This window comes from Pteronotus mesoamericanus, unplaced genomic scaffold (genome assembly GCF_021234165.1).
Source record: "Pteronotus mesoamericanus isolate MK-2021 breed Mesoamerican mustached bat unplaced genomic scaffold, CSHL_Meso_final contig_246, whole genome shotgun sequence".
In the NCBI taxonomy this organism is placed as follows: domain Eukaryota; kingdom Metazoa; phylum Chordata; class Mammalia; order Chiroptera; family Mormoopidae; genus Pteronotus; species Pteronotus mesoamericanus.
The window spans coordinates 10868323-10890392 of record NW_026555104.1 but is presented as its reverse complement, the minus strand read 5'-3'; the positions used below and the strand labels follow the sequence as shown (position 1 = coordinate 10890392).

Sequence of the window (22070 nt, the reverse complement as noted above, 5' to 3'; positions counted from 1 at the left end):
TGTTCTAGATGTTTTATATATATTAACTCATTTAATTTTCCCAAGAACCCTTTATAGTAAGGGTTATAATAGTCTCTATGTCATCAGTTAAGATTGTAGAGATGTTAAGGTTAAGTAAATTGCTTAAGGTTTCAAGGCTATTAAATGATTTGGCAGGATTTGAACTTGGGGCATCTGCTCCTTGTTCCTCACTAGTGTGCTCTGTAGCAATCAAGTCCTCCCTTAATGTCATCAATAGGTTCTTGGAACTGCGATGAAAAGATGGATAATGAAACCAATTTTAGCGTAGGCTACTTGATATAAACAAGAGTTAAGTTCCTACAGAACCTCATCAATGTTATAATGAAATGACGCTGAATGAAATGACATTATCTCAGGACCTGCTGTGTCGAGCAGGGGAAGGCAGCACCTGGGTCTCCTTGTATACCCACTGCCTAGCCCAGGCCTGGACCCGTCTGATTCTTGCTGCCCTAGAAGCGTCTTCTCCAGAAGGGAAGGGGAAGCCACAGCGACAGGCCGCTCTTGCTCTTGCTCTTGCTCTGGAGATGGTGAGCCACAGAAGGTGTAACCATTGCTCCCACAGCTTCCTGAAGATTAGCCAGAGGAAGTGAGCCTAAGGGGCAGCAGGCAGGATTGAATCTTGTGGGAACTGGAAAGGGTGGCTGAGGGAAGCCTTAGGGAGAGAAGCAGCACCTGTCTTGGCAGCAGTTGGGTGTGGGCTCCCGGGGGTGGGGGTACACTTTTGCCCCTTACGCATCTTCCTTGTGAGGTCCTGAAAGGCAGGGACGTGACCCCCTCACCTTCCTGGCTCTTACTGACACGCTCGTACTGACCGCCACAGCACCTGGGGTGGCAGGATTCCTGGATTGTCACCTCTGACCAAGAATGTGTCCTCTTCTGTTCCACGGGACACTGTTGTCTCCTAGTGTGTGCTGTGGGGAAAAGGCAAGGAGCACGGCCTGGCAGAGTGCCAAGCAGGTAATTGTTGTGCATCCAGAGTTCTCATTTGCCTCTGTCATTGAGTTCCTGCTGTTCCTTTTGTCTGTGATGCTTTTCCCTGCCCACCCTCATGCACTCATATTCACTAGCTCCAGTTTGAATACCTCTTCTTCAGGGAAGCCCTCCCTGATCCTCTCAGACCAGGTCAGTCTGCAGCCTGGCAGCACCCCCTCCTTCTCCTTCATAGCATTCATCAAGATTGCAATTAATTAGTTATCTCCTTACTTCTCCTGTGCTAAAGTACTTCATGGGAGCAGCGGGGGCTATTTGTTGAAGAAAAGAAGGTGGTGCTTGAGTCAGGCACTGATTTCCCATTCTCTGTCCAGTTTTCCTCGTTTAGCTCAGTTTGGGTTCCTAGCCCCGCCGCTAGCCTTGGTGTCTTGTCTGCAGTACATGACTCTGTTTCTTGTGTCCCTGGGCACTCAGCATCTCCTGCAGGCCTGGAGGAACGATTGGCCCTAGGCCTTGGGAGGAGGAGCCTGAGGAAGGAGCCCTGGGAGGAGGGACCCAGGGATGGCCTGGCTCCTGCGCCTGCACTGGAGCCCCCGGAGGCACCAGGCTTGGGTGAGAAGCACATGCAGTGTCACATGGGGTCACACAGTGTCCAACCCTGGGGATCTGGATTACAAAGAGGTTAAGGTTAAGTAAGTTGCCTAAGGTTTGTTGCCTAAGATCCCCCAGGGGACCTTGGAGGAATGTGCCTGTCTTATTGGCTGCAGGTCTCTGAGGGGGTGGAATGTGGCCCTGCAGGGTTCATGGCTTCCTCTCCCCTTCTGCTGCTTTCCCTGGGCTGCCTTTGTGCTGGAATGTCAGCAGGCTGGGAGCTTTCATGGCAAGGGTTTTTCCTAATCAGAGCAACAGATTCCAGCTGGAGCCTGGGGACAGCTCCTGGCTGGGCAGGGGCCACTGGAGAGGTCAGTGGTGGATGCGAAGGCAACCCCGGCTCCTCTGCTCTTAGGGCCTCGGCTCAGTTCCCACCCTCTGGGCTTGGGAATTGTGGGCTTGGGTCTGTGGAGGAGAAAGGCTGAAGACGCAAACACCTGTCTCCCTGTTGGGCCAGGCCAGGGAACCTGGGCTTCTGGAGCTGTGAGGCTCCGGAGAGGCAGTGGGAGGCCCTGGGGGGCAGAGACTCCACCTCAATGAGGAGAGAACATGGCTGTGGCCCTACTTCCTCCAGCGGGACGTGAGTCATGAACAGGAGCCCGCCTCAGATTCCATCCGCAGGTGGGGCTGTGCCAGCCAGACCCAAGTTCTCTGGCCAGTGGGGACTATCCAGCCTTGGTAGGAGGTGGCACTGCTGAGTTTGTCACCTGTATCTGTTGACTCCAGGGCCTGGTTCCCTTTCTTTGTGACCTTTCTCCTGTACCCTTTGTCCCCTGATCTCAGTTCTGCTGGCTCCTCCCTCTCATTTCCATTTCTGCCAGGAGCTGACTCACTTCCTCTGTCCCTCCCCAGCTTCTCTCACTGCCGGGCCCTGTGGCATGCAGGGTGCCCACAGGGAGGGAGATTTCTCACTTCCCAAGCTCTTTCCTCAGGCAACAGAACAGGCTGCCCTGGCTCTGGGCAAAAGAGGGCTGGGGTGGTTTGGAGTGGGAAGGGGACATGGCTCTGGACTATAGGGACAGCCAGGTATGAATGGGCTCAGAGTTTTGACACAATCGAGGCGGATGTCAGAAACCTTGACTAGCACCTGCTCCGTGTCACACACTGTGGGCTTTGTTCCGTGGAGGAGAGAGTGTGAAGGTGCCATCCTTGTGATCAGGGAGCCTGTGCTTTCTTTGGAACAGAAGACATCTGCCAAAAGATAGATCTCAGCGCAGGGTGGCATGGGCCAGAGGCCAAGCAGTGACAGCACTGTCAGGCAGCATGAGACAGCCATGACTCTCTGTGGTACCGCTTCACGCCCAGCCCCACCACATCCAGGGAGAAGTGCCTGGAGGTTCCAGTGGGGTTTTCCAGGAACGCGGCACGGGGAAGGGTCTGATACTGTCTCCCTCACCTTTGGGCTGGTTTGGTGGCTGAGCTAATGGCAGAAGCACAGCTTCAGACAGTGAAAAGTTTCCTCCCTGAATGAGCTGCCATCTCATCTCAGCCTCCCTGGAGCTGTCCACGCCGTGGGAGCCTGAGTGTCTGGCACTTCAGGCACTGAAGACCCAGCCTGTGCTGGGCCTGGCACAGCCTTACGTCCTTGGTCGCAGGTAACCTAGGCTACCTGCAGGACACACAGGCCCAGAGTGAGGTGCCTGCTCTCCCAGCCATGCATCAAGATCAATAGAGGCCGCAGGGAAACTGGGCCCACCGCCTGAGGAGCCTGGGGGACCACTGTCTTCCTGGGGTCAAGTGACTAGCAAACATCCCTGTTCCCTTAGCGCTTGGCCTTGTCTGACAGAGTCCCCATTGCATAATTCTGGCCTCAGGATTTCTGGACAATGACGAGTTTCTTGTTCAGGTGAGGTTGGAGGTGGCAGGCAGGAATGAGGCCTGGGCTTAGGGAAGGTGAGGGGTATCAGCCTGAGGACCTCGCCCCACCTGGTGGGAGGAGAACCTCCCCAACAGGCACATGGATACATGCCTGCATCCCTTCCCCAGGGCCTCTTATCATTTCCTGCCCTCGCTCATCATTACTTGGCCCTGAGTTGGGTAGCAGAACCAGGCTCTGTGAAGGGGCACCCAGCTTGGAAATGGTCTCTCTCTCTCCGCACCCCCCCCCCCAGGACTTAGTCTGGGTTGTCCTTTTCTCCCAGACCCTTCCAAAGCACTTCTGCCCTCAGCTTCCAGTTCTAACCAGCCCTGACCTTCTCTGTCCAGAGGGAAGCTGGCCTCAAGCTAGAGGACCTGGTCTCTGGGTCAGGGAGGCACAACTTTCCAGCCTTTATCAGGCCCCGGGTTCTCCACCAAGCCCCAGGTCTTTCTTAGACCACTGGTTGTGAGGTCTCTCTTCTGTGCCTCTAAAAGAGGGAAACCTGGTATAAAAAGTCCCCTACTCTCCCTCTGCACCTATTTTCAAAATCCAAAAAATGCAGCTCTTGTTGTTGTAGAAACAGGTGCTTGGCAAATATGAAGTTGGATAGAAGGATTGGTTTTAGCAGTAGGAACTGTCTTCAGTTCCTTTTGGGGAGGGAGAGAGGAGGAAGAAAACATAAGCAGGAGGACTCACAAATTGGGAGCTGCATAGGATTATGAACATATCAATATTATTAATACATTGGTACATATTGGGTATAGCATGGACTCTGGAGCTAGACTGCCTGGGTTCAAATCCTGTGTCTGCTGCTTACTAGCAGTTGACCGTGGGCAAATTGTTTAACGACTCTGTGCCTCACTTTCCTTAATAATAGTAGTAGTACTTTCCTTGTAAGGTTGTTTTGAGGATTAAATGAATCAATACATATAAATCACTTAGAATAACATTATCATCACCACTATCATTAATTTGTCTCTGAGTGCTGAGAAGCGTTGGTGCTTGGGAGCTCAATGAGTCATTTGCCCACAGGAATGCCACTGGCCTGTTAATGACTCAGCTCTGCTCACGGGCTGGGGTGTGGCTTTCCTCTTGCCCTCAAGATGGTGCTTTTGGCCTACGGGCATTCCAGGGGGACATAGGGAAATTAGGCCCAGATTGGTCCCCAAAGGTCACAGGTAGCCTCGGAGAGGGATTGCTTTACCCTGGGCTTCCAATCTCTACAGTGTGATGCCAATTTTTAAAATGGTGCTACTTTTCCTGTGACTTTGTCCAGTCAAATTCTTGACAGATGCCAATACCTTTGGAATACCAGAATCCTTTCTACCTACTTGTTTTCCAGTTAAACAGAGTTGACTTTTTTGGGGTCTCTCTACAGCTTATTTTGTTTCTTCACACCTGTCTTGCCTCTGACAGCCCTTCTGGCTTAAGGCTAAGCAGGAACTGAGGGCGGAGCCGAGGCACCGAATGGAGAGGCAGCCCCGACCTGCCAGTTCCTGGGTCTGATCTCTGCTCTTTTCATCACACATACGAGCTTGTCCAGAAGTTCCCACTGGATTTTCTAACTATAGCAAAACCTTCCAAATTAAGTGCCTGTGATAGAACATGGTAGTGCTTAGACTCATACGTTTTCCCTTGTCTCCCTCCACCCCCCGCCCCCTTTGGATACAGGGCCAGGGGAGCTAGTTTGAGCCTCTCTAGCATGGCAACCGTATTCCAAAGTCCTTACTCCACCATGTCCTCCTTCCCTTTTTCCTTGCTTGATTCATCCACCTGGGGACACAGGGAGGTATCTAGTTATGGTCCCCACTGCCCCATGGCAGAACTCCTGGCATGGTGCTCAGGATGAGGCTTCATTGGCCTTATTTGCCCTTGAAAGTTCAGGATTCTGCTGGGATTCCTCTTTGGGGGCACTAACATCAGCTGAGCCCAGCAGGGATGTGGGGAAGCCCTCAGGCCACTACATTCCAGATGTCTTACCCATGCGTGGTCCAGGGACTGCAGAAACAAGGGATGATTGTGTAGCACTGAGGGGCTTTTTCCCAAGCCTGGGATGCCTTGGGATGGGGGCTGGCTTCCATTCGGCCTTGCCTTTTCAGCCCTTCTGCATCTGGCTTCTGCTCCCAGGCTGGGTGTTGACTTGTGGCTACAGTCCCCTCCCCCACTTCTTTCTGAGGCCTAGGGGTCAAGGCCAGGCACATGGGGACAGGAGTCTAAGTAGAGTCTGGGGCCGGGATGGGAAAAATACAGCAGGTGACCTGGGGCAATACCTGAGGGAGTTTTTGGCAAGGATGATCAGGACAAGCTGAAAGGGGGGGGGTCTTCTAAGCCAGATGGAATTCTCCAAAGATGGAAATGCTCGACGGTCTGTGCTTTCCAACCTGGTAGCTGTTAGCCACACGTGGCTATTGAGCACTTAAAATGTGCCAGTGCGACTGAGGAACTGAATCTTTAATTGTATTTGATTTTAATTTAATCAGAAGCAGTATCCCCATTGTTTCTATTTACCTTCAATTTAAATAGCCACCTGTGGCTGGTGGCTACCATATTAAATAGGTACAGCTCTAGACAGCTCTTAAAAAAGAAATGGTGAAGTACTCTTGTAGGCATGTCCCCTCTCGCAGTCCCCCTGGTGAGGCTGGGATGGTGGCATTTTCCCTTCCTTTCATGAAGGAAGTCTTGTCCTCTCTGGTAACTTCTACACTTCACCAACTCTGGAATCCTGATGCCCCAGAGCCAGCAGATCCCTGGCCGTGTGCCACTGCAGCTGGGGCAGTGCTTCCCCACTCACCAAGCATGTTTTCTGCCCAGCTTGGTAACACAGGTGCTCACATGCCCCGGTGGATTTGGCCAGGGCTGTGGATGCGGAGGTGGTGGGCTGGTAGGAAAAGCAGAAGCTTTTATTTCTCCCTTCCTGCTTCTGGGGAAATTGGGTTTGTGCTTTATTTTTACTTTAAAGAATTCCAAAGAGAGGCCCAATAGAGGCCTCCAGAGGGGAACACACAGATCCTCAAACATTTATTGAATGTCCAGTGTTTGGAGGAACGTGAGGCTTGTCTGTACGAGGCCCCGACTTTGAGAATAAGCACCACAGGATGGCTAACTCTTAAACTGGGTTTCCTTTTTTTCTTCTGTGGCCATAGAGAATTGTCATTTATGTGAAAAAGAGAAGAACAATACTTCATTATGTTTACTCTCTCATGTCTGCCAGAGGGGGTGGGGATGGGAATATCGCCTGTGTGGTGCATTTAGTAGACTCTGAACTGACCCAAGCCTTAGTGGGATTTGGGGCAGGGCTGTGGAGAATTCTGGGAAACCATCCTCAAGGCTGGCCCTTGGCTTTGGACCTTGTGGGAGCTTGAGAAAACAGGGGCAGTTTGGAAACCCCCGGGGCCACGAGGAAATCCCCAGCAGCTGAAGCATCCCCAGGAACCAGAAGGCCAACTGGAGCCACCAGTCAGGAGATCCGTGAAGGCAGCCAGGCCCTGACTCTGAAGGGGCAGACTCTTTGGCCTGAGCAGAGAGGACAAGCCCAGACGCCCCTGCTTGGGCTCTGTGCCCTTGAGACGGTGTGGTGTCACCGGGCTCTGAGCAGACAAGGGCTGGGGGAGTGTGGAGCCCTAAACCTCAGTGACCGCCTCTGGGGCAGTGACCTGGGGCTGGCCAGCCCTGTCCACTGACCCTCCTGCTTGTCCTAGACTTCTGCCCAGCACACAGGTTCAAAGCATCTCTGGAGTGTTCTGTTTATTCATGTAGTCATCCATCCATTTTATTTATCAATAAGCATTTATTGAGTGCCTTATATATGAAGCGACTGTTTTGGGCTTTGGGGATGAAGGAGTGAGGAAAGCAAAGTCGGCACTGAGCTTATTCCTGCCACTTCTTGCCTTACCCTCTTGGGTAAGGCCAGAGGCCATCTTGCCGCAGCGGCCGGGGCCCCTTTGCCGCGAGCTCTCAGGGGGACGCCTCTTGGGGGTGGGGCCAGGAAGCCGACCCTGTGGAGGTGAAATCTTGCGGCCTTGGAAGGCCCGCCCTCTGCTGGGCTCCAGCCGCGCTGCAGGGCGGGTGCGTCCTGGGGCTCCTGCGCATGTGCAGAGCCTGGCCCACCCTTAGCCACGCCCCTGTGCCAGCGGTGGGCAGGGCCGGGTGCGCAAGTCGCGCTGTGGGCTTGGAGCTGACTGGGCCCCCACCTGCCTTGACCTGTCTCCGGGGCCAGAGTATCTGGGCCCAGCCCTAGGCGTGGCATCCTTCACACAGGAAGATTTCTTCTTAGCCCTCCTTCCCCTCCTTGTGGCCACCCCTGGGCTTCTTCAAGGGGGTCATCTGTCCTCTTTCACTTTGGTATCCACTGGTCGTCTGGACATCAAATGCCCAAATTTTTTTAAAAAATTGGTACTTCAAAGGATATCGGTCACTGTCTGCTAAAATTGGTATTTCGTAAAAGAGAAGACATAGGTTACACACCAAAAACCAAACAAATAAGGAATAAAGGATAACCGTTCCCAAGAGAGGGAAGGCACTGGTGCTGAGGCACCGAGAGAACGCGTCTGTCACCCTGGTGGAGGGGAGCCCTCCTACCCCAGGAAGCATGAGTGCCCCAGCCCTCCTCAGCCCTGAGAGCCGACAGCTTGAAACAGGACTGCCCGCCCCAAATTCTCTAAAGAGTTCAGTTGGTGATATTTCATACATTGCAAATTAGCCTAATACAAGCACCATACAATTAGTATACATTTATGGAACCAGTGTTTATAGTCTTTTTTTTAAAAAGAAGTTTTGATTTAACAGTGAACTAGTGAGACAAATGGGGTCAGAGGAGTATTCTTTTGTTAAGATGTTAATTAGAACCTCAGCCTCAATGTTTTCCAAGCTCTCTCCCTCTAAACCAGCCTCAAGGAGCTCACAGTCTGCTGGTGAGGAGGCTGAAAAAGAAGCAGGCACTGTGCTTCCCCACAGTGTTCGCCTTGAGGTATTACACGTCACTGCTAGTTGAGTAAGTGAAAGGCTTCTTTTACTTCCCAGAGCCTCCGGTCTGTCCTGCCCCCAACTCTGCTTGGCCACCCGGCCTGGCCCAGCGCCCGAAACAGAGCCAGGGGCCTGTCACTCACCCCACCCCACCAACCTGAGAGAACAGAGCAGTTGAAGTTGTTGCTCCCTCTGGATATCCCTTTGTCCCCCAGCCTGTTCCACCTGGCTTATGGGACCTGAACCTTGCAGATCAATTAGTTAAACACAATGGATATATACTGAACACTTTTCAAGTACCTAGTGCTGGGGAGTGAGATGAGATTTAGAAGAAGTAGGAAATGGTCTCTGCTGTCCAGAGAGAGAAGGCTTAAACACATGACACAAATAGATCACTATCAAAACGTTAGCTATGCTGTGTAGTCATGGTATGTACACATTAAACTTCAATAAATTCAACTATACAGTTGTGTAAGAAACTTTAATCTATAGTGTAAAATTATAAACATTGTATTTTGCATATCTTTATTATGAGCTGTAAGTATATATAAAACCATGTGGATTATACTTTGCAAGCAATTTAATAGATTTTTAAGGGTAATTTTGACTATATTCTATTTTTGCCTAACATGCTGACTTTAGAGTCTAACCCCGTGTTGTATGTGACCCCACTGTATCTAATAGGGCACAATATTGAGTATAATTAAGAACCACCATGTATATGTGGTGACATTTAGGTATAGCCATTGAGTATTGTGGTTTTTAATTAGAATTTACCTACAAATTGGTGCTTTACACATACTTTCTTTTAAAATTCTCACATGCCAAGCCCCACCCCCCAAAAAGTGGAAACTGTAAGAAGCAGAGCTGGGATTTGGACCCAGGTGTGTCTGACTGCGAGTTCATGCTTTTGCACTATATTATCATTCAGGCCTTGGGTTCAGGGAAGGCTTCATAAAGGAAGGGGGGCTCAAGGTGGACCTGGAAAGATGGGGAGGGTTGGGAAGGTAGAGGGGCTGGTGGGAAGGCATTTACAAGTCAGAGCTCTGGTGGCAATGAAGGCAGGGGACTGTGGGAAGGTCAGTCTGAGAGAGTGAGAGCCAGGCGGGCTGGGGAGAAGGAGATAGAAAAATGAAGGTGGAGTGTAAGGAAAGGGCCAGGTTGTGGCTGTCCTGGGAGGCAGGCTGAGCGGCCTGAGGGTGGTCTGGCTGGCTGTGGGAGTGACCCCAAGAACCACAGGTTAAGCTTATTAAAGACATGGACGAGTCCCTGAGGCCACACCAACCTCTGAGCAGCAGCGGGACTCGATGTGGTTGTATGTGAGGCTGAGTGCGTTGTCGGGGCCTCAGGTTTCCCTTCTGAATGGGGAGGTCTGCTCTTTTCACTGAGGAAAATGAAACTGATTTGAAACGATCTCCATCAGTAGCGCCAGTCATCTCAGAGACAGAACTGACAGGATGGAGTCATCTGAATAGAAAAGAGGTGTGGATGAGCACATGGTTCATGGTGATTCAGAACGAGATTGTGTGGCTACAGTGACACCTCGGTCACCCAGAAGTCATCTTCTAGAGCACTGCTGAATGGTAGGTGGGCTTAAGAAGGACCTGGAGTTGCCACCAAAATAGTGGACACTGAGTCTGTGTGTGAAAACCCAGGTCCTTCACTCACAGGAGAGCCTGCCATCCCCCTTGTTCTGCTCTGGACTCTGTTCTCTCAGGCTTGGTTATCTGGTTTTCTAACCTTGGGTGGAAACAGCATATTATAAGGAAGTGAGGCTGCTGGAGACAGGCATGCTGACAGGCAGCGTGACAGCTGATGGCCTGACAGAGGTAGGGCACAAAAGGACGAAAAAGCAGATATACGGACACAAGGGGTGTCTGGCCTTCCTAACATGGGCAGAGAGCGGGGGTTCGTGTTGACTGTGATATCTGGATGGGGCTGTTGTCCTCTGAGAGTGGCTGGAGGTACTGCGGGAGCAGGGGGGGCAGAAGCCAGGATGGGAAGTCAGGAGTCGTGGCAGTGGGGACGACACGCCTTTTGGTACAGGATGGAGTGGAAACCACTGAGTTCAAGAGGGGAAGCTCAGAGTTTGAGATGAGTTCAGAGTGTTTTACTTAAGAAAAAGAGTCTATAAAATGGTGTTTTTATGATTGTTAATAGTAATTGAATTTAGAAAACTACTCGAGGTAGAAAACATTTTGTCCCTTAAAGGGAGTAGGCTTCAGATATCTAGAAATTTTGCTTATGATGTATCTCCCCTCACTAATGATCACAGATAGATAATAGTTAAAATGTATTGAAAACGATTGGGCTGGATACTGTTCTTAGAGATTTGCGAGTTCTAATTTAACCCCTACAGTAACCCTATGTGGTAGGTGCTATTACTTTCCCCATTTTACGGGTGAAGAAATTGAACCACAGGGTTAAGTTGTACAGTTTACTGCATGGAAGAGCCAAGAATGAACCAGGCCTTCGGCCCTGGAGGTCTCACTAACTTAACCGTGGCACACCTTGCAGTGATTCTCCGAATCACCTAGAGCAGCCGTCCCCAGCCTTTTTGGCACCAGAGACTGGGTGTGTGGAAGACAATTTTTCCAAAGACCGGTGGGTGGGGTGGGGGGAGGGCAACAGGAGGCGGCGCTCAGGCAGTAATGCCAGCGTGTCCACAGACAGGGAGGAGGGAGGCTGGGGGCCCCTGACCTAGAGGCCTGGGGAAAACACAGGTGCTGGTCCCACATCCAGAGTTTCTGATTCAGTGCCTCTGGGAGGGGCCCTAATTTTCATTTCTATTGAGTTCCTAAGTGATGCTGATGTTGTAGGTCTAGGGACCACACTTTGAGAACCAAAGCCCTTTCACTCACTGAGATTTCACCAATGTCATGCTAACTGGGTGAGAGAATTAGTGCAGCATAACCCTCCTTTTACAGTCACCGGCCCACAGTCACACAGCTGCCATTCATTCATTCACTCGTTCCCGGACCCACACATTGATTGAACAAAAGGGCACCTCAGCACGAGGCCTTATGTTGTTGGCCTTGGAGTTGAGCAGTTTTCAGCCTTGGCTGCATGTAAGAATCACCTGGGGGAGCTTTTAAAAAACCCCAGGGCCCACGCACGCCACCCTCCCAGACTAATTAAATCAGAAACAAGCTGTTGCAGGTGGGGGTGGGGAATCCAGGCATCAATATTTTTAAAGGCCCACAGGGGATTTCATCGCACAGCTGAGGTTGGCACCATTGTGTCAAGAAAGCACTGGAGATGCGAAGACCTGTGACACAGCACATGGCCCAGATGGGGCAGCCAGCTTCCTGGAAGACACAACATTCCCTAGAAAGCAGAGACAGGAGCCCAGTGTCCGAATGGCCGTGTGTAGCTGTGCTTGGAGTAAGTGGGAGGTAGGAGGCAGAGCTGGGCTTTGGTCCTTTCGGGCAGTGTTTACCAGCCTTTCCACAGAGAAAGTAACACTGTGTACAGGACCCGCTGGGGTCACAGGATGACTGGCTGGGGTGACAGGCCTGGTGCCTCCAGCCACTCTGGTTGGACACTTAGACCACCGGCTGGGGCTCCTGGTTGGAGAGAGCTCTGCTCCAGGGCTTCCTTCCAAGCACCACCCCCATGCCAACCTTTTCTTTCCCCCGCCCCCTTCAGAGGAATGAGGAGGCTGTGACTCTTTCCTTTCTTCCCCATCGCTGACAGCTTCCGAGACAGCTTCAAAAGACCTGTCTTTTGGTTCCTTCCCCCCTGCTCCCAGCTCCCTTTTCGGCCTCCCTGGTGTCCCCGGCCCAGGTCTGGGCATCACGTGGTGCTAACTGGAGAGCTGGGCTACGGTTTCTCTTGAGGAGGAACCCTGGCTTTTCACTGGCAGCCCTTGCTCATTGGCCAGACACCCACAATTTCCCCTGTCCTCAAAGCCAGGGCCCACCCACGGCACCCCACTTATGCCACCCTCCTCTGTGCCTGCGCAGTCAGTCACCGGCTGTGCCGGGAGAGGGATGTAGGCACAGGGTGCAGCTGATGCCACGCATGCTTCTGGTGTGTTTGTTTCAGCGAGCCAGCAACTGTGGGCCTCGGACTGAGAGTGCGGGTCTCCACTCCTGCAGGATCTTACAGGACAATCGTGCGGCTGCCGTCGGGCACCGTGTGCAGCAGGCCCCGTGTGTTGGTTTAGAAGTGACATTCAAGGTTGTCTTGGCCTCTGCGGCGGTAATTAGATGGCTGGGGTGAGCCTATGATTTGTGTGTTCTTAAGAACACTGCTGTGATTGAGTGTTCATGTGTGCTGGGGGTGTGCGTGAGGGTGAGTGTGTGCATGCGTGTGAGTACGAGAACGTGCATGTGCTTGTCTTGATCCTGGCCTGTGGGGCCGGGGGCTGCAAGTCTCAAATTCCTCTGCTATTTTTAGGGGCCATATCAGCTCAGCTGTCCGGAGGCTCGGGTGTGTGCCACTAGGAAAGTCCCACTCTCCCTGTCCCGTGCCCCTAACCCTCCAGCACTGCCTGTCCCCCACCCCGTGCCTTTACTCAGAGAGCCTCCTCCTTCCCTTCCACTCACGCGGTTATCTCCCTCTTCCTCCAGGCGGCATACCTGGTACCCGCAGTCCTCCAGGCCACTGGCGCTCTCCACTGGCTCCGGCCCGGGTTGGGCAGCTCTGGATGGGAGGGGCCGGGGAGAGGGAGGGGAACAGGGGCGGGGCTGCAGCCAGTGCTATTTCGAGCTGCTAACCGAGCAGCATCAGAGAAGAGACTCCTTGCTCTGGGCTGTTCTAGACCAGGCCATGCGGGTGAGTGTCCCTCTGACCCCCACCCCGGAAATGTCCCAGGCTCCTCTTGCTGTTTCCTCATTTAGGAAAGGAGGGGCCTATTTGTTATTGCCCCAGAGGTGGCTGAAGGAGGCGACGAGGGAGGGGAGGGGCAGCCTTGGGTCTCTTCCCTGAGCCTCTTGGTGGGGAGGGAGTTACCCCGCCCCCGCCTCCTGGGGCTGACTCAGGACTTTGGGAGCTTCAGACAGTCCCCGTATTCTAAACCTCAGTGTCCTGGGACCGCACGAGCCTCCCCACAGGCTGTGACATGCCTTTCCCCCAAACCACTAGTGCTTGAGGCCTTCCTTCCTTGGAACACTATTTTTCCCCAGAATCCAGAATCCCAGCACCTCCCCAGATCTTTGGAAGTCTTGTCCGCTGCCTGGTGTTGCCAGAATAGCCCTCTTCCTTCTGGTAGATGAGAGAGGGGCTTGAGAGGGGTGGTTCTTCAAGTTGTCAGGGACCGCTTCTTTCACTGTCCCCAAGAGTGGACTCGGCACCATCACCTCTATTTCTGTGGATCAAACACTTGGAGGGGATGCGATGGCAGCTTTTGTAGGTTTCTTTTTTAGCAGAGGTTACTCCAGGGGAGTAAGTTCCTTTAAAAAGCAAGTGAGGAGAGACATTGCTGCCTCCCAGTCCGTCCCCCTACGCCACCAAGGGTAAGGTTTTCAGTTGTGTCAGCAGTTGGCAGAGCGTGTGGTCTGGCCTGGTGCGGAGGTGCATCAGGAGCCTGAGATGTGCCCATGAGCATTTGTTCCTCTCTGTGCCCAAGGACTGCCCTGCCCCAGCCACAAAACTGGCACCAGGGTGGAGGTATGTGGGCAGGCAGGGGGTGGGGCTGGAGAGACTCCTCACCCTGAGAGGTGGGTGCTTCCTGGTCTAGCTGATTCGCCACCCCACCCCACCCTGGGCCACCAGCAGTCGCAGATTCGGGGCCATGCACGATGATGGCCAGGCAAATGGCAAAGTGCCTTGCAGAGGGACAGTGAGTGTCCCCAGGGACAGGAGGCCTCTAGCAGATCTGGCCGTTAGAGGAGGAAACCCGGGTCCTCTACAACTGCAGTGGCAGCAGGAAGCCATTCCAGTGCACCTGCTTCCTCTCAGCCTGCTGGGCAGCGACGACTGCAGGCGTTGGGCTGCTTTCTGTTCCGCCCTGAGGTGGGGGAGGGCCCTCACTGGAGGCTGGACCAAAGGGGCCGGGGTGTCCCTGCCCAGTCCTCCCTCTCCTCCTCTGCCTGGCAGCGTGGCCTTCAGGCCGCTCACTGCAGAGCCCCCATCTCCCTCAGGCAGCTCTGTGAAGCTGATTCGGGTCGTGGGTGGAGGAAGAGGTCACCTATGGAAACCCTGCTTTCTACCCAAGACGTTGTTCTGGCGGGTGATGTCATGGAAGGACAACAGTGCAGGTGAACCTGGGAGGTGGAGGCAGGGCTTGCTTCCATCCCTTAGAGTGAGCCTGGGAAGTTCCTCCTGGACGACAGATCTGGGTGTGAGTCCTAATGTGCCACTTGCTGCTGCGAGGCCTCGGGCGAGTCATTGCTGGGCCTCCTTTTGCTCATTTGTAAAGTAGCTACTTCAGAGGGATGTTGTGGGGTTTAAACAAGATGATGTATGTAAAGGGTTCAGCGCAGTGTCTGGCACTAAGTACATGTTCAATACAGGGCAACTGTTATTACTGTCTTATTGTTGTTTCTTCCCTACACCTTCCTCCTCCCCAGCCCCAATCCTTACATAAGTTGGTGCTGGGTTGGGACTGGCAGGGAGAGGGTCACCTGGGACCTACCTCTGCACCTCGGAATGGGAGAGGAGAGAGAGGAGGATGCTGTGCCTCTTTTTTCCCAAAATGAGAAGCCCAGAGTGTGTGTGAATGTTGGCAGAGGGGAGAGGTGCCAAGTTCTCTTCCCCTAGGCACTCTCTCTCTGAGCATCTGCTGACCTAGGGGACTCAAAGAGTGTGGACATCAGGCATGGGCACTTGGGCCTCAATGCATTTGTCCAAGCTGGGCATTCCATGCCTTAGGGGTGTCTGCTGGGTGGAATGATTCTCCTGGGGGTATTTGTGCCTCTAGTCCCTCCTGTGAAGGGCTTAGAGGATTGTAAGTTAAGGGCAGGTGGTCCTTGGTGGCCATGCAGAGGGTGAAACCCAGCCTGGTCCAGCCCCCGGAGTGCTGGAAGGCTTCTGGGGCTGAGCGGAGGTGGGCCCCTCAGCATCTTTCTCAGGTTTTCTCCTCTCTGAGAACAAATGCTTTTAGCTATCAGTTATTTTTACAATAGAAATAAACAGTATGTAAACAAATACATAAAATAAATACCAAGTGTCTCTGCTGTGTCTAATTCACACAGTTTACAAGATTATTATGATCACTGTTTTATTTAGGTTCTAGGTTTTTTTTTAAATTGTTATTTTAGGTGAATCTTACCATATGGTTACATTGTCCACATATTTGTTAGTTTATGGCAACATAATGGTACATTGTACCAAAGTACCAAAGATTATTATGATCACTGTTGTATTTAGGTTCTAGTTTTTTGGGTGGTTTTTTTTTTTTTTTTAAATTTTAGGTGAAGTTTTCCATATGGTTACATTGTCCACATATTTATTAGTTTAAATGGCAACACAATGGTACATTGTAACAAAGTACCATAGTTTACCTAAGCCTTCCTTTTCTAGGCATTTGGGTTGCTTCCAGTTTGGGGCTACTATAGAGAGTACATCTTTAAAAGTCTTTGCATGGGTTTGTAGGTTTTCTTCTTTCACGTCCTTTCCTTAAGTCAACTTACTGTGTATGCATTCCTGGAGATGGGTGGCGAGGCCAGGAGATGATGGACTTCACGGCTCTTGTGGCTCCCAGAGAGCTGCCAAGCCCTCCCCTCAGCTCCATGGCACTGAGTTTACCATCTATTTATTGTTGCTACGTTTAGAGATTATCCCTCCCTTGATTTCCCCACATCCCTGGCAGTTGGGATGTGCAAGTGTTATTCTCCATAGTTCATAGGCACCCTGTTGCAGCACTTGTGCAACAAGCATTTATTAAGTGCCCACAGTAGGATGGGTAAAAGAGAGTGCTGCCCATGAAGACATCATGGTCCAGGGAACAGTATAGACGCGCAAACGCCTCCCCCAAGATCCACCCTGGCTGAGAATTCCAGTGCTGCCAACCTGCCTGCTCTGGGGCCCTCAGCAAGGTACTCAACCTCTCAGTCTCCTTATCTAGAACGTGGGTTAAATGGAGACAGTATAAAGTGCTTACCACTGCGCCTGGCTCATGGTAAGTGTTCAGTGAGCATTGGTTTCTCTTCCTTTCCTCAAAAGTGGATGGAGGTCGTCAGGCCTCGGCAAGCGGCAGAATCACGGTGGGGTCTCTCTTTGCAAGTCCAGGAACTTGATTTGGGTGCGCATTGGACACTAGTAAACACCATGCCATCGTACTTCGGCTTGACCCAGGCCTTCTGAACCTGATGCTAATGCAGAATATTAGCCAGAGTTGGCTAGTAAGGGTGACTCAGCCCCTCTGACCCCACTTAACGCAGCAGCAAAGGCGGGCCTCTGGGGGAGCAGCACAGGCTTTGCAATCAGAGTGACTCGGGTTCAAATTCCAGCTCTACCACTTATCAGCTTTGTGACTCAATCTCTTAGAGTCTTTTTCCTCATCAGTAAAGTGAGAACAATAATAATTCCTATGTCACGAGGCTGTTGTAAGATTAAGATTGAAAATATACTTGTATACTAAATACATTTACCGGGCCCATCTCACTGTAGGTGTCCATGTTCAGTAATTAATGTTGTTGGAAATGGCTGAACTCTCTAGAGAGGGAACTGGTCAGGAACAGAGGCCTTGGCTCCCAAGCACCCTTGCTGCACAACACCATTAGCTCCCAGCTCTGGGGGTGATTGTAGCAGAGACATTGCCACCGTCTTTGGGGCTGAGCTCCTTACCTGCTCTATATTGGATAAGGACAGGTTATTCTTGATCCTAAGCAAATCTTAGTTAAAATCCAGTGATAAGGAAGAAAGAAATATCTAGGCAATCTGGCACAAAAGCCACAGAGAGAACTTCCTTTGAGAAGAACCCTGCATGTGTGTTCAGAGTGATGTTCCTACGGAACAGCTGATGCAAAGGACTAGGCCCAGGTGTGACCGGCCTGGTGCTCTTACACCCTGGGGCAGACGGGCTCCTTCCTGGACACAGAGGGAAACCAGAGCACAAGGTCAAAGAACAAATTAATTAAACAAACTTAAAGCCTCTAACATATGAACTGGATATAAAATGGAAAAGTCAACAAAGAAAATTAAAAATAACTCATGAAAACAAATTCTTTAATTTTTTGCTGTTAATTCATTACAAGCAATAATAAGAACAAACCAGTTCTGAAGCGCCACTGAATTCATTTGAAGGCTCTCTTTGGGCTGCGGCAGATTCTGCCTGTTAATTTTCAAGCAGACCCGCTCCAGTTTCTAACCCATGAAGGGGGAGGCTTTAAGTTCTCCAGGCCCCTTGCACCTGGCAGGTAATGGTGTGTTGCAGGTAAAAGGCAAAGTTGCCAGAGTCCTGGAGCCACTTCTTTACTCCCCTCCCAAGTCACAGGCCTGCAACTTTGGTTCCCTGAACCAAGGGCTTGAGTGCCTCCCCCCCACCCCGCCCCCAGGCCCCAAGGGTGCCAAACCTAGAAAAGACCTTAGCCGTTATCTAGGCTAGTCTGTGCCCTGCTTCTCTGAGAGGCTCAGAGAGGTGAGGTGGCTTATTGAAGGGCACACAGCACCCGAGGACGGGAAATTCTATGTTCTGTACCCACTTTGCCTTCCCTTTCCTCTAATATTTTATACTCCTCCTCTGACCTTGCGTGCTTTGTAATCCTTCCCCCTCTGCTCCACCCCTTTTCCCCCTGTTGCCCACAGGGTTTGTCCTGACAGACCCTGGCCTTTAGGACGACTCCGAGCCCCCGAGAGACCCTGCCCACCCCATCTCTTCTCTGGCCCAGGGTGCAGGCTACTTTCGGCACCATGGCCTTTTCATCAAGATTTGCCTTCTGGGAGCAAAAGGAAAGTTGGATTTCAAAACCTTTATGCTTTTCCTATGTGCTTGGCATGGTGTGTGCAGGCAGGAGACTGGCCTTTGGAAACAGGGCGTTGTGAGACAGAGCTTTGGAAACCGGAGACGGACTGGGGCATGTGCGCATATTTGGGGGGTGGGGAAGAATAACCAGGGGGCTGGTGGACTCACTCTTCTGTCTGGACGGCCCCTGCGCTGAGTCATGCTCCTCCCCCCCCCCCCAGCTCCACCTAGACAGCTGAGCTGCGTTTTGTCCCCCTGGTGCCCCCTCCAAGTTAACCCTTCCGCACCTTTCCCATGGCTCTGCTGCTCTGACACACCCCTGGGAATGTGGGCTGCTGTGTAGGGACCGCTGGGAAGGGCTCTGGCCCTCGCAACTGAGTCTCCCCAAGTCTGGGGGCTGTAGAGGGTAAGAGGAAAAGGAGCCAGGCTTTCTGGCTGCCTGGGTCCAGAGGGTGATTGAGGCTGCAGACCTGGGCGTGCCTTTGTGCTGTGCACAGTCCCCAGCTGGGCGATGACCTACAACAGAGCCCTTTGGGTGGGGGAGGGGATAGTGAGTCAGCCTCGGGCTAAATCTGGAGCTGAGCTCAGAGCTGGGCCTGGTGTCCCAAACATTTGGGGGGACAGCCATTGTTGCCCCGGTACCTCACCACTTGGGTAAGATGCTTGGGGTCCCGAGCTCAAGCCGTCGGAGGGAGGAGGACAGATTTGGAGCTGGTGAAGGATGCGGAATAGACTTGGAATCTGGGCCATCTCTGTGCCTGAGCTAACAGCACTGTGTGGAGTAATGAGTGTGCCTGGGTGGTTTGTGAGCACTTGCCACCCCTCTAACCTGTGTGCCCCCACTCTAACCTGTGTGCCCTGGAGCTAGTGCACGGTGTGGTCTCTGGGGGTGGGGGCCGGGTGAGTGATGGGCATCGGTGGGGGGCAGCAGATGCAGACCTAGATCCTGCTGCTCCTCCTCATTCCTTCTCTACCAGCCCCTCCCTTCCCTTTCTGTGCTCCAATCCTGGTTTCTGAAGTAGCAGAGTCCATGCTGATGAAGAATTACGGACTGTGGCAGCACAGACTAACTTTGAAGCTTGAGCCCATTGAAAATAGTTCTGTGGGCAAGATGCAGCTTTAAAAGTATCTTGGCCATCGTGCTGGTCAGTGCCCCAGGCACTGCTAATTAGAGTTCAAAATTAGCCATGGAAGCTGGTTACAAACAGAGAGTCCTCCCCAGGTGGATAATTAACATGACCCTGGAAGAGTTTCTGAGGATCTTTTCCATTAGGAATCAAGGACTCCTTCTTACCACATTGTGCTGGGAAAGAAAGGCATGCTGAGGTGGGGGGTGGGGTAGGGCTGGTAACAGGCCTATCTTTTTTGATAGTCCAAAGTGACTGAGTAAAGAAAAGAAATGAAATCCACTAGTATTGCCTGAGCTTGTAGAGGGAGAGACGTACGTGAGGGGCAGGGGAGGAGGTCCCCCCAGCCTGGAGGCCTGGCCCCTCTGGGTGTGTTCTGAGCCAGTCTGAATCGAAAGAACCTCCAGAGTGTCCATATTGTCTGTCCTTTTTCCCAGATCATTATGGCATCTGCGGTTGGCCCCTGACTCTGCTCCTCTCCTCTGACTGGGGCCAGCCAGCCCCTGGACTGAGCACAAATCCATGGCCAGAGCAGCCAGAGTGGCCAGAGCTCGGGCCTCTCTCCTGCCTCCACACCCCGCCCCTGGCCTTGAGGTTTCCTCCCTCAGCTGCGCGGTTGGCAGTTTCGTGGGTCTGAGGTTGGGAAGATATCTGGCCTCCTGAAAACCTGCCTCTGCCCCACTTTCTGCCTCCAGCCAGAGCTCAGCCATCTGGTCGGGAAGGCATTCGGTCTCTGTGCGGAGGGAAACTGTGGGGCCCAGAAGGAAGCCGGAGCCAGCCTGGAGGAGGTCCCCATTCACCTCCACTGAGTCCTGCAGGCCCCTGCCCTGGGGTGATCCCCTCTCCTCAGCTGCTAGGTCAGAGCGCTTCTGTTCAGAACACTTCTCGTCTGAGCTGGAATGACTCTTGTAGCCGAGCCTGAGCTAAATTAGCTGCATCTTTCCATCCACCCTATAACCAAGGTCATGATGCTGCTTTCATGGGTGGACCTCATTAGACAGGCCCAGTGGGCCACGTGGCTGGTCTCTGGGGACAGGGGCACTTGGCTTTTGCCCCCACAGAGATGCTTCATTCTTGAAGTTGTCACAGGACAGTTTCGACCCCAGGGTACCTGTTGCCCAGGTCTGCAGTCCCAGTTCTCCGGGCTGTGGGATGCTTGCCTTCTGTGCCTTTCGTGCTGGGTCCCCCAGCCCTGACCTGCCAGTGACTTCTCTGTCTGCTCCCTCAGGTGAAAGAGGAGGACAAAACTCTGCTGAAGCCTGGCCCCCCTGGCAAGGAGGAAGGGGCTGTAAGTGCTTGTTCCAAGACCCCTGTGTGTGGGTGTGCCCTCCATAGCCTAGCCTGGGAGGCAGCTCCACGGAGCGGGCAGGCAGGGCAGGGTGCCCCTTCCTGTGTGGGGGCCTTGAGGGAATACCAGGAACGGGGCAAGAACGTGCAGCCCGCGCGATGCTAACCGGGGGCAGGTGAAGCAGATGGGAATGCCGAGGCACTTTGGAGACCCTCCCCCACGCCCCTTTAGTTCCTACCTTTAGTTCTGGTTTCCTGAACCTTTGGGGCCGGAGAGGCTTAGGTGGGCAAACTCTTAGGTCGGGAGCACTAAAAGGGCAGCTGTTGGGACTCCTCCTCCCATACTGGGTGGCACCAGACAAGAGCAGAGAGGAATTTCACTGCAGCTGCCGCTGTCTCTTCCCAAGACCCCGTCAGCTGCTTGGTGCGGATGATCTCGGGGCAGGCTCCAGCTGCCCTGTGCCCCTAGCCAGCCCCTACCCCGCTTCAGACAGGGACCCTGAATAAAGCTGGACTCTTTCAAGGCAAGAGGAGAGAGACAGTCCCAGAAGGGCTAGGTCTAGAGATGTGTAGTTGGGAGAGGGCTGCTGTCATGTCACGGGTGGCAGTGCCCAGAGCCCTGGAGCAGAGCCGGATCACAAAACAGATCCTTATTTTATTACTGCAGATGGTGCCTGTCCCAGCTCCCCTACTTCCTTGAACAGAGATTCGATTAGCCGGGCATTGTGGCTTCTACCTAATCTGTAAACAGTCCTGCAAGGCCAGCCTGTGATTGCAAAGGGATATGTTTGAGATATGGGCAGAAGGGGTCTTGGAATACGCCAGACTTTTTGTGAAAATTACATGTAAGGTGCTTAGAAGTCTGCCTAGCATATAATCAGCACTGTATAACTGTTAGCAGTTACTATCATCATCATTATTTTCATTGTCATTGTCATCACTGCCTGCAGTTAGAGGGGATGGGAAGAAAGCCAGAGAGGGAGGGGAAGGGAGCAGGACCCAGCAGCTAGGGCCGCCAGCCAGCGCTGCGGTGCCCTGGCATGCCATTGAGCACTCTTGGTCCAAGAGGTCGAGGATGAGTTCCTTCAGGCCCTCCCCTCCCCACCCCTGCGGCAGGGCCACAGGGCAGCAGAGGCCTTGGCTGAGGCCACTTGGCTCAGCTCTGCTCAGGACGTGGAGCAACCTCTCCACATAGCAGCCAGAGGTCTGCCCACTCTGTGATCATCTTCCTGCACCCAAGCAGAGATGGCAGCCAGCCCCTCACAGAGCCCAGTGCCCAGATGTACCCTAGAACCACGGTCATTGATTTGAGGAACAAGGGCTCAAGCACAGCTCATTAGTGGCAGCTCCTTGCCTAACCAGCACGGAGCCCCTAGGTTGCTCC

General features: G+C 52.7%; 1 protein-coding gene across 9 annotated transcripts in view; it reads left to right on the top strand.

Annotated features, from left to right (window-relative positions):
- MYO18A (myosin XVIIIA) overlaps positions 1 to 22070 on the top strand; it is a 93260-nt gene that overhangs the window by 18792 nt on the left and 52398 nt on the right. For 2 of the 9 annotated variants that reach the window (XM_054573237.1, XM_054573236.1), the window contains exon 1: positions 20632 to 20687. The exons of the other annotated variants lie outside the window; for them this stretch is intronic. The gene's annotated coding sequence lies outside the window, so the exon portion shown is untranslated. Of the gene's footprint in view, positions 1 to 20631; positions 20688 to 22070 lie in introns of those variants that run through there. 9 annotated transcript variants of the gene reach the window in all.